This window comes from Gavia stellata, chromosome 18 (assembly GCF_030936135.1).
Source record: "Gavia stellata isolate bGavSte3 chromosome 18, bGavSte3.hap2, whole genome shotgun sequence".
Taxonomy (NCBI): Eukaryota; Metazoa; Chordata; class Aves; order Gaviiformes; family Gaviidae; genus Gavia; species Gavia stellata.
In genome coordinates this window covers 1,101,520-1,117,470 of record NC_082611.1, presented here as the reverse complement: position 1 = coordinate 1,117,470, position 15,951 = coordinate 1,101,520, and positions in this window count along the sequence as shown.

Genomic DNA, 15,951 nt, shown 5'->3' with positions numbered 1-15,951 from the left:
GTACACGGATACATGGATGCACCCCCATGTGCAATGTGCTTTGATAATTTACGCAGTTAAACGCACCATTATTTGTGCTCCTACAAATATGAGGGTCTCGGTGACCGATCTCCCCGAGCATCCCGCAACGGCTCACGCCTTGAGCAACTCCCGTGTGTACAGCAGACGTGGGGGGTGTTGTTTCCCGCTGCTCTTGTTTCTCCAGCAGAACTTTGTGGGTATTCACTACCTAATGTTCTTTTATTCTTGCATTTGTATCTTTCCTCCAGGAACCATGCACTAAACCTGGAGTGAAGTCAAGCACAGACCCTCCTCCCAGCTCATCCAGCCAGTTTACAAAAGGCTCTGTTATTATCCCCCCATCCACACTCTCTAACCCTGTAATTAGATGCTTAGGCTATGATTGCCCCATTGTCCGCTGGATGGGTTTAATCATTCTTTTCTCCTACAGTGGCAATTTTGTTCCAATTAATTATTTCAGTTTGAACAGCAATAGCTGGTTGAGTTTAGAGAGAAATTAAAAGGGTAAAGAAGGATAATGAAGAGTGAGCTAACTAGGGAGAGACTGCAAACAGGGCTGTGCGCATCCCTGCTTCTCTTCCAGGCCCTCGCTTGCTCCCCAGAGAGCTTTCTGGGGCTGGAAAATGTTCTCCCTGGAAACAAGGATCCTGTGTGCCACAGAAGCGCTGCCTGGCTTCATCCCTGCCTGGGAGGTTCGTTACTGGGTCTGATGGAAACAACAGGGCATGCTCACAGTCCAGCCCAGGAGGGAAGGTGTTTCTCATTCAGGCTTTAATCAGTGTGTCTTAAACCCTGGTAGAGAGAGGCAGGGCAGGTTTTGGCTGGTTGTGCCGTGTATCTTGTGTTTTCCTGGCCAGCGAACACGTGGCCCAGTTCACCCCCAGCTGAACAGGACCTGCAGCCGCTTCCCATGAGACTCTCCCGGGAAGCAGCTGCACAGCGACGCGATACACCAGGCGGAACCCATGAAAGCAAAACAAGGTGCAAAAGAAAAGCGATGTCTGATCCAGCATTTGCGTGTCAGCACCTCCTGGGAAAGGGGAAAAGCTCTCGGTAGTCCTAGTTCTCGCCAGACCCTGGATGGTTTTCAGAGCAGCATTGCTGTCTCCGCGTGAGTGGGTCCAGCTCTGGGCTGGAGGAGAAAGCACAGGCTGGGCCCCGGCTGCTGGTGGCACCCGGAGCTCTCCCAGCCCCGCATCCCTCCCTGCCTCTTCAAGGCGACAGGCTGCCTGTCAGCGGCACTCGCGGCTCTGCCGTGCCCCGCCGTGCCTGTGTTGTCAGCCGTGCAGCATGTTCACAGCAATCTGCAGAGCAACATCTGGTGGTGTTCCTTCCCGCCCCGAAACATCTGGCCGCTTGGCTAGCTAACAGATACAAGCTGCCATCTGAGGGCCAGATGCACGCGGCATGTCCCACGCTCCTGCTTTGAAGTGCCATGGAAAACGGGACCAGGGAAGAGGGACGGTGTGTGCAGGGAGGAGCAAGGGATGCTCAGTCGCTCCACTGTCCCGGGGTCTCTCCTTTCCCCGAGCTTGTGACAGCGGGGCTGCGCCTTCCCCTCCCGCCCAGCAAAAGCTGCTGCTGCAGCTGTGATGGTGGAGGCAGCGGCTGGCAGGGCCGGAGCAGGGAGCACAGGGCGGGAGCAGGGAGAGCAGGGCGGGAGCAGGGAGCGCAGGGCAGGCACTGGCGGGGCATGGCAGCGAGGGCAGCGGCATCATTTTGGATCCATTCATGGCTCTCAGTGCAGCGTAACGAACCTGCCAGAGCCACAGCATCCCTGTGGGTCCATCTTAAATGCTTCTGGCCTTGATTACTTTTAGACAGCCATGTTTTTCCTGTTGGTATGAGCAGAAATTAATCCACATCCAGCCCTGGGATTAGTTTACCCAGCTCTGGCGCTGGCTCCCTGAATGGGAGGAGTTCTGCTTTTGGGGTCGCTGGCTGGGAGAGAACCTCCTTGGCCCTCACCGGCCAGGGCAGGGGCTCAGCACCACCTTGGATACCCCGCCCTGGTGCTCAGCCTCTTGCATGACCATCGTTCCACGAGCTTTGTGTCCCCAAATGAACCCAAAGGCGGGGGGGTCAGAGAGCCAGGGCACGCTCGGGGGGCAGCCCTACTGCTGGAGGGGGACCCGCAGCGGCTGCTGCCCTGGCCGGTGCTGGAGCACCCCGACGGGGAGGTAAGGCTCGGAGGAGCTTTCTCACTGTGCTTGACTGACCTAAGCACTGCTATAAAATACATTAAATCACAGCCAACGGCAGACCGTGATCACCAAATCCCTCATTAATTCGGTGGAATTACCGGCCGGCATGGGAGCTGTTCTCAAGGTGATTTGGGATGCAACTGATTTGGATTTCAAAAATGAAAAAAAATTTTTAAGGTTAGACAAGGTTTCGAAGGGAGAGAAAAAAAAATTAATGCCTTTCAGGAGTTACAAAAATGCTGCCTGTGCAATTCATGTATAATTCAATGAATTCCAGAGTAGTTTGAATATTTAAATTATGTATGATCAAAGCAATAAAGAAATCTGCATTTCCTCACTCCAAGCCCCCCAGACATAATGCTCCCAAGTGTCCCCCCCCAAAAGGCAGCTCCTCGCTTCCACACTCCCAGATCTATTGAGCCTCATTGCTCCAAAGAAATTGAGTTCGACTGGAAAAATACGGCCGTCAAGTGCAACCGCTGTTCTTTAATAAATCCGTGATGCATTGCATCTCCAGCCAGCGCCGTTGCCAGGGCGATGGTCATTGCCGCCGCCGCAGGGCAAGCCTTGGGAGGGGTGACGGGCACGGTGCGGGGCCGAAGGAGCCCCCGGCGCAGGCAGCCCCACACTGCCGGCACACTGCCTGCAGCCCCGCGCTGCCTGCAGCGGTGGCTGGGGAAGCAAAGCTCCCGCAGGGGAGGACGGCGGAGCTCCGACCACCGGCACAAGAGGATGGAGGGGTCTCGTCCCCCACCACCGCCTCTCTCGGGGTCTGCAGAACGGCAGCTCCAGCTTCGCTGTGCATCCCCCTGCGTTTCTCCGTGGGCCCGGGGTTGTTGGGCCCGTCCTCTAAGCCCCCGTGGATGTGTCCATCTCCTCTCCTGGCTCCTGTGCTCCTGGACCGGGATGCGGCAGGTCCCTCCTCTGGCTGTGGCCATGGCCAGCCAGGCCGGGAAAAAAAAGGAAAAAAAGCCAAGAAAATGCTCCCTCTGCCCCTCCCCTGCCCCCTCTCCAGATGCTGTAAATTTTCATTAGTATTCTGTAATTTAATGATCTATTCCCAAGAGAAAATTAGTCTTCAATTTACAAAAAAATCCCTGTTAATTTAAGCATAATAGTAGTGGAGTGATGCGAGTGCTGGAGCCCTGTACTGCACCTCCCGCTCCTCCCTCTCCGCAGCCTTGCAAAGGGCAATTACAAGGGAGAATTTTAATAATACACTAAAGTCCATTTGAAATCTCCCGATGAAGACTGCAGAGAGGTTCCTGGGGGCAAGAAAAGCAATTTCCTCCTGAAACGAGAGGTTATTTTGAACCAGGCAAACACACTGATTCAGCTGAAGGTTGATGCGGAAAGCCTGGGAGAGGCAGGAAGGCACCAGGCTTGCGGGGCGAGCCGTCAGTGCTCACCCGGGCGGCAGCTGCCACCGAGCCCTCCCGGCTTTTAAAATGTCAGCCGGTCCCAGGGCCCTGCGGCATCCTTTGCAGAGCTGCCCGGGGCAGCACGCCCCTCCGCCAGCCAAAACCTGGTCCCTGGGTTAGCGAGGCGCCGTGCCGGCTCTCATCCAGAGAGGCTGCGGGTCCCTCCGTGCAGACCCAGGGCTCCAGGCTCCGTGCCTGCCCACCCTGCCAGCGCTGCCCGCCGTGGGACGCGGGGCGAGGGTGTCTCTCCCCCGCAAGCTCACCCTGCTCGTGCCGAGGTTGGCGTGGAAGTCCTGAGCGTCGGCCGGAAGCCATCTCCTCTGCAGACATTGAGATAGATGATGGTGGCTTTGCTCATTAGAGGCTATGGCAAAGGGTAGGTGCTGGGAGTCTCTGTTCCGGGGAAGAGCTGCAAGGGGAGCTCATTAACTTGAAAAATTGGGTCCAGAGGGCTCATTTGTCTGCTATCAGTTCACTGTTTTTTCTAGTAATATGGAAAATGAGGGAGGGGGATCTGAGCCTCTTCTCAGTGACCGACTCTCTGCTCTAGCCCTTTCTCATTCACGTCCTCTCTTTCAAACTGCCTTTAATATTGTTTATTTTCCATAGGTCTTAAGCCTATCCATGTGGAACATAACCCTTTCCTCCCATGATACTGCACTTCGGGGACAGATCAGGCACTGCTACACATATTTTTATCCTAGCACCACAGGGATGCTTTCGAAGGGGCTCCCGATATTGTCCTGGTCAGGCCAGGGCGGTCTGAGAGCAAAGCCTGGGGAGGGCGGAGAAGGGGACTTTGGGCTCTTCACCTAGCTCAGCAACCACAGCCTGCTGTCGGGGGGCCAGGGAATCGTGGGGGTCAGGGCTCAACGCCCTGTCCCTGTCGCAGCCTCGACTCTCACCATGGCAGGTGCCACCATCCGCCGTGGTCTCGGCACGGCACTCACTGCAGGGTGCTGCCGTACAGGCTCCCTCCCTGGCGTTCTGCAGGAGTCTGGTTTGCGTCCGCCCGTTGCCTCCCCTCGTTCCCTGGGGTCGTGGTGGGCGGCTGGCGGGCAGAGCCCACTCCGAAATGGATGATCCTAGAGCTCCGGCATGACCGCTCGCGCGGGGATGTGCCAGACACTCTCTGGATGGAGCGGCTGTAACGTCAGCTGAACCCTTACTCGGTGATTTCCCTTGGTTTTCTGAGCGAATTTATGGCAGAGACGGCTGAAGGACACCCCCTCCATGGAAAGGCAGCCACCCCTGGGCTGTGCAGATGCAGAATTCCCCGCAGACACCCAGCTGCCTTCCCGAGGCTTGCCCCCACGCAGGGGCTTGCTGCCAGACTCATTCCTCTTGAGCACCACGCCGGTGGCAAGGTCCCGCTGGCTGCATGCCATCTCCTCCTCACCCCCGCCTCTCCTGGCGCGCAAACCCGTGCCAGCTCTGGCTGCGCTCCCGGGAAGGTCAGGCCGAGCGCTCGCTGCCGTCCCTAGGTGCGTGCAGCAGCGGGAGCCCCCCCGGAGCCCCCCGAGGCTGCAGCTGCGGCGCATCAGCACCCGCACGAGGGGTTTTACAGCTGACGGGATGCCACCGCTCTCGCTCCAGCCGGCGTCCAGGGCAGGCTCCTGGCATGCCTCCCTCCACCCCGCTTGCATCCACGCATGCAACAAACCCGACAATTAATAAAGAGTGTTAACAGCAATCACGTTAATTGCGTTGAGCTATTAATAAAGGCAGAGTTGTCAAACCACAGCAAACGTCTGAGTGGAAGCCTGGAGCAATCCCCTGCCAACGCGCGCCCCGGCCCCGGCCCGCGGCAGGTGACAAGGTCGTTTTCTCTCCGGGCACATGGAGGAGAGGCCACGCGTTTAGCCGAGCTCCCGTGGAGAAGACGAAGGCATGGGCTGGGCGCCGGGAGGCTGCCGAGCCCCGGTCAGCGTTTCTGCCTCCCATCAAACGAGAGTTTAGCATCTCTGCTAACTGACACAAATGTAAGTAATGTTCTCTTCACAGCCAGCCGTTCCCCGAGATGTTGTTAAATTAGAAGGGAAATCTATTTCCTGTTTAAAAAAAAAAGGCGAGCGAACTCAGTGTTAAATATAGATATATGATATGTAAATGAATCTGACAACTGAGTGAATAAAAAATGAAGGTTTAAATTATTGAAGGGTAGGAGGAGATGGCGCATGCAAATAGCATTAATGTGGAAAGAGGCAGCTCTCTGAACAGGGAAAGGAGGTTTTGAAACATAATTATTTCTTTTAAGAAAAGGGCTATGTATTAAATAAAAGCCAACAGAATTGGCACGTGTTTATTTCAAAGGCCTTTCTTGCCATCCTGTCACTTTATTCTCCTGGCTTTTTTTTTTTTCCCCCTGCAAAGCAATGAGACAAATTGAAGGCTACTGAATTTTTTACCTTTAATTAAAATAAGATAAATTAAGTTTTGATTGCTACACGAGAACAAATGAGTCCCAGAGATGGCCGATCACAGGCTGCTATTGCGAGGGCTGGGAGAAGGTGTTTGCTAATTGATTTAGTGGGGACGGGGCTCTTCAGCCTTCAGAGCCATTGCAATCATCCTGGTTTATCGCAGCCCCCTGGAAAGGATGGTGACTTTCAGCACATCTGCAGAGATAGCGTGGACTTAATTTAAATGGAAAAACACCTGCCTCGAGATTTTAGCCTGCCAGAAGGAGTTAATTGAACGGTGAAGACACTCTGGGCGCTTTTGCTCTTGTTCCACCGCGTGTTGCAGAGACCACAGGGGCAGGAATAAAACGGAGCATGGGGCTGGGCTGAGCTGGTCCTCTGCCTGCGAGGGCTGGAGGAGCATTAGCAGTTCAATATTGAAAATGGAAAACTAGCCGGTTATTTTTATCAGCGGTAAAGCTGACAAGGAATTCTGGCAGAATGGGCACTCTGCGAGTGCAGTAAATGTCTTCATTACCTTCCACGGAGCAATATTTATGCCTCTCTGACCCTCTTCAGGACTGACAGGGCAGGTTACGGGTTTCCTTTTCCTAATTCAGTACATGATGGCTTGGGACGAATTGTTAAAGCTATAGATCAAAATGTCATTTATTAGAAAAGTGCCTCCCCGGGGATTCTTATCCTTCGTTTATTATTTGTCGTGTGCTGACAGTGTGCTCTGTTCTGTCTAATCTGTCTTTCTAGCTATTTATACAGCCCTCATCACGGCAGCACCTGAGTGCCTCCCATTGCTTAAAAAACGAGGTTTTGTTTCCTGCTCCCTTCCCTGCTCCGCGAAGCTGGAGAGGGCTTTGGGATTTATGAAAAGTGCATGGGATGTATTTTCCCATTCACTTCTGAGCTATCAGCGGTGAAGGGTGCACCCCGTCCCCCACGGCGGAGGGGGGGTCTGGCCCCAGGGGCTTGGCGTAGTGATGTCCAGGAGCTCTCCCCACTGCCCAGGACATTGCTGTCACAGGCACTTTGGTGGTGGGTGCTGCCGTGGAGCAGAGACCTCCGGGTGGCCCTGGCTTCCCCCGCATCACGTCGGTCTTCGCTGGCTTTAGCCCCTGCATGACACGGGCCTCGGGCAGGCAGAGGTGAGGGCAGGGGGTGCTTCCAGCCCGCAGCGGGGGAGCCCCAGGGGTTCCCTGCCCGGCCGGTGCCTCGGCTCACATCCCGGCAGGACGCAGGGGCCATTTTGCGTGGACTTGCAGGCTATTTGGACAGGACACAGGAGCAGTTCCTGTGCTTTAAATGATAAATCACCCTGCACCGATAGCAGACACACAAATCGTGTTCATCACCACAAAACCATTTATGAGCCAAAATTTGTTGAAATAATTCTGCGTAGGGACTGTTACATCTTATTGCAGACAATCTAAGAGCTCTGCAGGGGCTGGATGTGCTGAAGGGGTTGCTCAGTCTGCATCGCCACCCAGGCCAGTCCAGCGGGGTTTGTGTGTGCTGCATCAACCGATTAAAGCAATTCCTCCCCCCCCCAACTTTTGCGTTGATGAAATGAGGAGGGAAGAGAATCCCTCCTTGGACACCCCCCCCCCCCTCATTTTCACCATCAGCTTGAAGGATGCCATTCATTCTGCTTGTCCTCTCCTTAGACTAATGAATACCCCTACTAGCTGTGGAAGCTGTAGGTGCACACATCTCTCTCTGCCATAGACTGGCTCTAATGTGCTTAGGCAGCACAAAGATCTCCTTACTAGATGAAGACAGCACTGACAATGCACTGGCAAACTCTGCCGTGTTTGAGAGAGACTGTGATTTTGCCATTGAGACTTCTTTGCAGGACTCTACGGCCAAGCCCACCGGTCCAGGCATGGTCCAGGCAGTGCCTGTCACACCCCTGTGCTGGAGCATCGACCGCCCTCCCACCTAAGTCAGACCAGCCCGGCAGGGACCTTGGTGGGCTCCATGGAGTTTTTGGAAAAGCTCCCTTCCCGACTCTAGGAAGTCCTCCGTAGGATTTCTCTCTCACCTTTAAACACTTTCTGCTACTTGAACCCTTACCCTTGGGAAGCTCTCTCCCCATCGGTCTGTAAGGATGCTGCCCTTTTGACTTCTCCCCGTGGTATCGGAGTACCCAGCCAAAGGGTGTGTTTATACAGCTGTGGGCAGTGGGGGAAAGCTAATAACCACCTAACCCACGGCTACAGTAGAGGCTAAACCCTGCCTTTCTAATGATCTGAATGTGTAAAACTCAGAGTTCATCACAATCCTCAGGGGGTTCAGGGCTCACCTTCTGTTTCCCGTAGTTTTTCCACCCACAGTCCAACACTTAGAGATTGGGCTTCCCTGGAGGATCGCCCCTCTCCTGCCTGACCTGCCCTCTCTCTGCCCCATCCTAAGGCTCTCATCTTCGGAAAGCCACCGCTGCAGCTCTCCTGTGGGCCCGCGGCAGCCTCGCTTCCCTGCTTTACACCCGGAGAGCTGCACAGAGTTTGGAGAAAGCGCTTCTCCTCCAAGCTGAGACTGCTTTCTTCTGCCCAGGTGAGAGCTGCCGTTGATCTTTTATGACCGACCTACTCATAGACGAGCTGCCCTGTTCTCCCGCCTGGTCCCTTGGTCCAGGAAGCACAGACAATGACCGCAATGGGGCACCTCATGGGGCCAGCCTGGTGCTCGGCAGCCGTACGAGAACCCCCAAGTTCCCACCTTTCTGTTTAAAGCAGGGGCGCTTTCCAAGAACCCCCTTCTCTGTCCTCGCCCACCAGGACAGCCCAGGTCCCAGGCACCAGCACAGCGAGGAGCCAGCATCTGGTCCTGCCTCCCAGTGCAACCCCTCTCCGGGGGGTTCAGCGGGGCGCCGGAGGGACCTGTGCCCCTGTCTCTCAGCTCCTGTGCCTCCGGTGGCTCCGGTGGCTCCCAGTCCATCCCAGTGTGGGTCCTTTCTTCCCCCGGTTTGGCCGCCGTGTCTCCATGGCAACGCGCTCTCCCTGCCGCAGAGGCATCCTTGGCTCGCCACTTCCAGCTCCGCATTTGTATTCCCAGCCTTTGTCTCCTGCTCGGCGCTGGCAGCCGGCCAGGCCAGGCATCCATTTCAAAGCAGCCTTTGTTTTATTGGGGAAATAGCTGGTCAGAAATATATGTCATTTAATCAGGGCGAGAACACTTTGTTTCTTTGCTTTTCTTCTTCCAAAGTGCAGTTGCGCAGCGGAGGTGGCTGTTACCTGCGCCCGGGGAAAAGCCCCGCAGACAGCAGATAGCCCTGCTCAGAGCCTGCGAAAATGGGTCTGCACCAGCTGCAGTGTGTTGGACGGGCAGGAGCAAGCGGGGGGAGACATCTTCTTTCTCTCTCCCACTGCCTAGGCGTATCCGAAATTTTCTTTCACAGTCAGACGTGTCATTTTCAGAGCAACCCTGTCCACGAGGTTCAGAGACGGATGGATTTGTGAACTGCAAAGCCCAGTAGCTGAGGTCCCAGTTGCTGGGCAGGGGAAAAAGGAGCCCAAACCCAGGATGCCGCCACCAGCTTACTGCTTCTTCCCTCCTGCGGCTGCCTGCTCCCGCCGAGGGAGGCAGGGTTGAAGCCAACTTGCTGGAGGGTGTGATCCGTTAATTGCAGGATCCATCCTTGTTTCCCAGGGAGTTCAAGGCTTAGAAAATATCATGATATTACACATCTGCTTAAGCGTGCAAAGATATATGCAACAGTATGCACGCGCACACGTAGGCATATTGATGCAGGTTTAGCGGAGACCCTGGTTTCCAGGCGCTGTGGTCCCTGGCTGGGGTCGACCTGTTCCTTGGAGGTCCTTCCCAGGGGGCAGGGAGGCAGCCAGGAGGGGACACAAAAGGGGGCCCCAAAAGAGGGCAATGGTGTGTCATTGCTGAGGTCCTGGTGCTCCCCAGGGCCTCCCTGTACGCTCTCGGGGCATGAAGTGAGGCAGGAGGAAAAGGAGAGGATGACTGGAGAACAGTGAAGATTTTGTTAAGGGCAGAAGCAGAAGCCGCGTATCTTAGCCTTGTCCAGAAATAGCATCTCTCCAGGAGCAGCCTGGCCTCTGATAACGGCGTCCTTGGAAGGCTGTAGGAGCTGGGCAGCCGGTCCCGTGACGGCGGCTGCAGGGAGTTTATCCGGCAGCAGGAGGAGGAAGGTTTCCAGCCCTGGGGAAGCGTCTGGGAGCACCAGGCTGGTGATGGGCACGGCAGCTGGAGCACTGCAGCTGGGCTGCCAGGGAAAAACAAGAGCAGCTTATTTAAAAAAAGCCCAAGTGAAAAAAAAAATAAGCCTTTTGTAAGAGGCGTAAATGAAAATAGACAAAAATGAATGAAATACTTGGGATATACTCTGCAATTTTTGTCAAGTCAACACAGATTTGGAAAGAATTAGATTCGTGCACAGCACATCTGGTAACCAGGAAGGTAGAGATGCCAGCGTCAGTCCAGAGCAGCAGAGCTCAAGTCTCTCCTCTATTATCAGAATAACTCTGGAGTCTGTTTTATACTGTGAATCTCTGCTGTGCTGAACTGATATGTGGACATAGCCAATAACTGTATTTTCAGGTGTGTTTAGGAGCAGACTTTAGTTTTCTTTGAAAACTAATCTCCAGACAACTTGTGTCCTCAGCTGATGTGCACAAAATCAGTAGCATGATGCAGCTTTTTAGTGCATTGGATGCCTGGAGCAAAACATCTCTCCTGCCCAGGAGGAAGTGGGGAGATTTGCGTATGCCCGGTCTATAAAGTATACTGTTCAGACCCACTGAGCTTTTGTGCTTGATTTCTTGACTTCAAATCAAAACACCAGACCAACTGCAGGGGAAGAGCTAGCTCTGTCTGTCCAAAGCTCATGCCGTCATGCTGTGTCTTCTGCCCTACTGCTACGGGGCGCAGGTGGGACAGGGACTTCGTCACCCTTGGGCCCCCACAGCCCGGCTGCTGCTGAGTGGTGCTGCAGCTGGAAGCAGGCATGAAGCCATTGGCCTCAAAGGAGCAGGAAAGACCTTTCATCTTGCTAAACCTCAGACAGTCTGCTAAGTAATTTACTGCATCATTATGGTGAGATATAAACCACTCCAGCATTACGGTTCCCGTGACACATTTCACCGGAGTCATGGTGCCAGCCCAGGTGTGTTTCCCACATCCCAGCTTAGGAAACTGCGCGCTCTCCAGCTCTGCGTATGAAGAATTGAAGGGAATGCTGCGTCCTCGTCCCCTCCATCCCGGCCCCGTGACTCCCCGCTCAGGCGCGTGGAGTATAGCGGGGAGCAGGTCGGTCTCCCCGCAGCATCAGGGCAGAGAGGCACCCGCGGGGACAGCTCAGCTCTTCCGTAGCCCAAACTGCCAGACCTTAGTGGAGTCTGGACCCCAGACTCCCTGTCAGAGAGGCTGCGTGGCTCCTTCCCGGAGCACACGCGCAAAGCGGGCCTGGTTAGGCTTCCAGCCAAAGTCTCACCCAGGACTGCCCGTCTTTTTAAAAGCAAAAGAAGAGCCTGTCTCTGACAGAGGAGATATGCTGCTGCTGGCTGGACCGCTCTGACAGGGGAGCGGATCGGCAAAGGAGAAGTCAGGAAGGAGGCAGAGGCAGGGGTGAGCCCCAGGTAACACCTGCAGGCGTGGCCCATTTCTTAATGATGGCCAAGACAAATCCAGGGTTTGAAGGTCTTCTTGAAAGGGAAGCCTGAGAAAAATCGTAGTTCTTAATAAATTAGCGTTATGCCAGCAAAGGTCTATGCTGGCCAGTTGATGCTTATCACCCGTTTCAAAAAAGCAGCCAGCCGGCCACATTCCACGTCTCTGCTCTGTCAGCCTGCCAGGTACCAAAGCCTGGGGCATGGGCTCCGGGTATCTCGGCTTTCTTCCCCTTGCTGCTCTGGAGACATGTGCTGGGCTGGGACTGAGGCGCGCAGCTCCGTGCAGAGCAATGCTGCCCATCACCGGGGTCCTGCCACGGAGGCGGTGGCTGTGCAGGGGCTGCCAGGGGGGAGCCCTGGCCACGCCGCGGCAGGCGGCACGCCGCAAACAGGACTGCGGCAGTGGGGACAAATCTGGAAAAGCTAGCTGGAACAGGTAATTAAAATGTGGGATTTGGGGATTTTTTTTCCCCAGATACATACTTACAAATGTTTTTAAGTGACAGAAAAGCATAGCAAAGCAACTACACCTCAGCAGAGCCACTGATGAGCATACGTAAGTCTGGAAGAGGGAGCCATTTCACAGAGCCAGCAGTGAGCCAGTTCTTATGTATAAATAACCGTACAGTGCTACTGCTGGGTGCATTTGTTTATCATTCCAGATACTGTAATTGCAGCATGTCGTACAGTGCATCCTCTCGCACCCTAAAGTGGCACAGCTGATCCTGCCTGCTGTGGAAGACGCACAATATCAGATCATTGCTAGACTGATTAATAAATAATAATGAGGACAAATTAAAGCAGTTTCTTTAGCCTAACCTGCTGCCCTTAAAGAATTGTCTCAGTCTCTGACTCGGTAAGGAATTAGCTGGCTGTCATTCAGAACCATAATGCAAAATCTCGCCTTCCATGGGATGACCAAAAACAACTGCTGCATCTAAGCCTCACACATCAGCCGCTGTCACCAAGAGGTGGGAAGAGCCGCTCTGGCTTTGTACAGGTGGAGAGAAGCAAACCCAGGCCAGTAGGACCAGAGATGAGATTTTGCACAGACCTGAGGATTAAAGTCAGTTCTCCTAAAGCTTAAACTTGTTTGCATGTCCCTGCTTGGAAAGGTGGCTAGAGAAAATTAATTTAATTATATAGCAGAGGAAATAAGCTATATAGTAAAACTATTTAAGACACATTTTAGGATTTTTTTGCTCTTCAGGACACGCCGTGACCTTTGCAAACATTAACGAATTAAGGTGCATCGTGTGTTTATGAATTGCTGTTGACTAGGACCACGTACAGCTGGGAGAAATGGGAGCACAGGAGTTGAGAGTCGCACAGAGAGATCATGGCAGGTGCCAGCCGTGGGCCCAGGCACGACGACTGCTGGAAATGCCTCCCTGGCAGCACCGATGTGACTTTGCATGAGGACATTTCCCCACCTGGAGACAGTCCCAGGAGGTAACACGTGCCAGAGCTCATGCTTTGCTCTATGGTGCTGCTCAATAAAGTGTATCCTGGCCCCATTTTATTCTCTGTAATTAGGAAATTCAGCAGATTAATCGCTTTCTGCAGCCTAAACCAGAGAATATTGCTGGCACAAAAAGAAACAGTCTGTGGCAGAGTAGAAATCATTTGTGCTATTGTCAGCGAGAAGTGCAAACGAAATAGGTGAAATCTTCTGTTAATCTGGTACTGCGTTGAGAAAGGGCAGTTGTTGAGTTAGACGATCAATAAGCATTGATTACGAAGAGGCTTACTCCTGTTAAACATGGCAGAGGACAGAATAAGTATACATAAACAACAGCACCTGGCCAGGCAGGGCGCGCATCCCCCGGGGCGAGGGCGAGACGTCCATGCTCTTTGCACAGCCTCCTGCATCAGCCCTCGAGGGTCTTTCCATGTTGATGACCGCTCCAGTACTCCAGTCGCTCCTGTCCCTCTCCTGTGGCTCCGGCGGTTTCTCTGGAGAACTGGCTCACATCTGTCTCACCAATTCACCAGCCGGGATTAATCCTGGCGGAAAGGCCTGAGCTCTGCCGTTGGTGTAGCTGGGGGGTCGAAGGTGGGGGAAGCTGTTTCCTCCATGAACATCAGTGCTTGCATGCACCCGTGGCAAAGTATTGGGACTGGAGGGCAAGAAGAAGGGGGGAAGCACTTTTCCCTGCACGCATCGTCCACATCTTCTTGCTGGCAGTGAAGAAGGGCAGTGGTTTGCTCTGTGGGCTCTCCAAACAGTTCCCCGCTACTTTCTGAAATTGTCTTTTTATTTAGCAAAAACCTAGAAACAAGCCAGAAAGAACCGTGCCTGTGAAAGAGACGCCTGCACACAGTGACCCGGCGGGCTCCATGCAGGCAAAATTGGCTAGGCCAGCTGCAGCGGCAGGCGATGCCCAGGGGACGCGGTGGCCGGCCACCGCCGCTGTGGCAGCGTCTCGAGGGGAGTCTTCAGAGTCGGGGGGAAACTCTCCTACCAGCCTCCATGAGCAATTCAGACCGGGCCGTATTCGCTAACGCCCGAGGGATGCCAAGTGCAGGAACTGGCAAAAAGTGAAAGACGCAATGAGGCCATCAGTGCAATTTTCTTTTGAAGCGCAATGAAGCTCTGGTAAATAAACAGATTGGAAACATCTATTGCACTGCACCATTTAAGAGACCGGGGATGTGAGGACGGCGTAATTGGCTGGATGGAGAGCGAAATCCAGGCTCAGCGATTCCATTTTGCAGTTGGCAGCCTTCCCAAACACAGATCAGGGAAAGCAAGTTGGACTAGCTTTAAAACACAGGGAAATTCTTTATCTTTTATAATTTTCTGCTGATTTAAAGGGTAGGATTAAATTCTCATTTAATAACCCCAAGTGCCTGCTCTCCCCTGCTCTGATCACTCTGTGTAACGGTGATAATGCTGGAAAGGCGCTGGGAGCCTGGAGGCAAGGCAGTGAATTTTCCTCTCCTGAGCACAGATCTAATGATTGTTTGCTGCTGCAGCCTGCAAAATAGGCACCGACTGTTTAATCATGAGCCTCAGCGTAAGATTTCGCTAGCTGTTTTCCAGGTCTGTTTGGAAGGCAAGCCGAACGCTTTCTGTTAGCAGCTTCCAGCTTTGTCATTTGCAGGTTTTTTCCTCCTAATTAAGGATCCTACAGAGACTCAAATGTTCCTCACTAACGTAAATAGTCCGGTTGACTTAACTGAGCGACTCCTGGGCAGGCATTGTTTTTATGAGTAAGCACTGCCTGTTCAGTACCTTTATATCGCCACCTCTTACCATCGGCTGAGTTATTTTTAAATAGCTCTAAAAATGCATCCTGTAAATAAAGCCTCTACAATGAACAAGGAAAGGAGCCTCCTAGCAGAGCAACACACAGAGCCTCTGTGTTAACGAGAAGACTGTTTTCCCTTGTCTGTCAGATCAGCTTATTTAGATTATTTAAGTCAAGTGCAATTTTGAAAACAATCTGTTTTGCTCATGACAGCGTCCTCATTCCGTATAATGATGCTGAATGTAACAAGCGGCAAAGGGTTATTGATGGCAAATTCCCCACATTCCCAGGCCCGCACTTCTCGTGTCGCCTTATAAAAGCAGCCCCTTGCATTATTTTCCCCAGACATTAAGCAGAAAGTATTTTCTAACATGTCGGCTTTCCAACTCCACACTGATGCCTTCATTTTGCGTGAAGCCTTGACAGCAAACTGCAGATAAAGGGGAAGGGTGGAGGGGATGAGAAACGTTGAAATGGCGCCAGCTCGTTTTTAACTATTTTCAGCCAGTACATTTCTCTGTCTCCTGCAGTTTATTCTGTCGCTCTGATTCTATGAAAATCCTAATTAAAAAGTTAATGGGGAGCCGAAGATGGGAGGACCCGCGTGCGTGCCAGGCTGGCAGGGTGCAGATGGTGGCTGCTGTTGCTGGGAAAAGATATTTGGGGATCACTGCCCAGAAGGGCATGTTTACAGAGTGGTGAAAATGTAACAGCAAAGATCCATCTTCGGCAGCTGCCTGAATGCAGGGCAGGTTGTTTGCCCTTGAATAGTTGTTTCCGTTATTTCTAATTCCGTGTCTGACTATAGTGCTTTGGAGCCATTCAAATGCACAACGGAAAAGTGGCTGACAATCTAACCGCAGTGCTAACAGCACCAAATGCAACGCTTCCCAAATCCCAAACCTTTGCTGCTTTGCTCAGACCAGAGCGGTCAGACCAGGGAAGCGGTGGAGCCTGCATCTGCCCTGGGAGACATGCCAGCCGGTGCGGGAAGG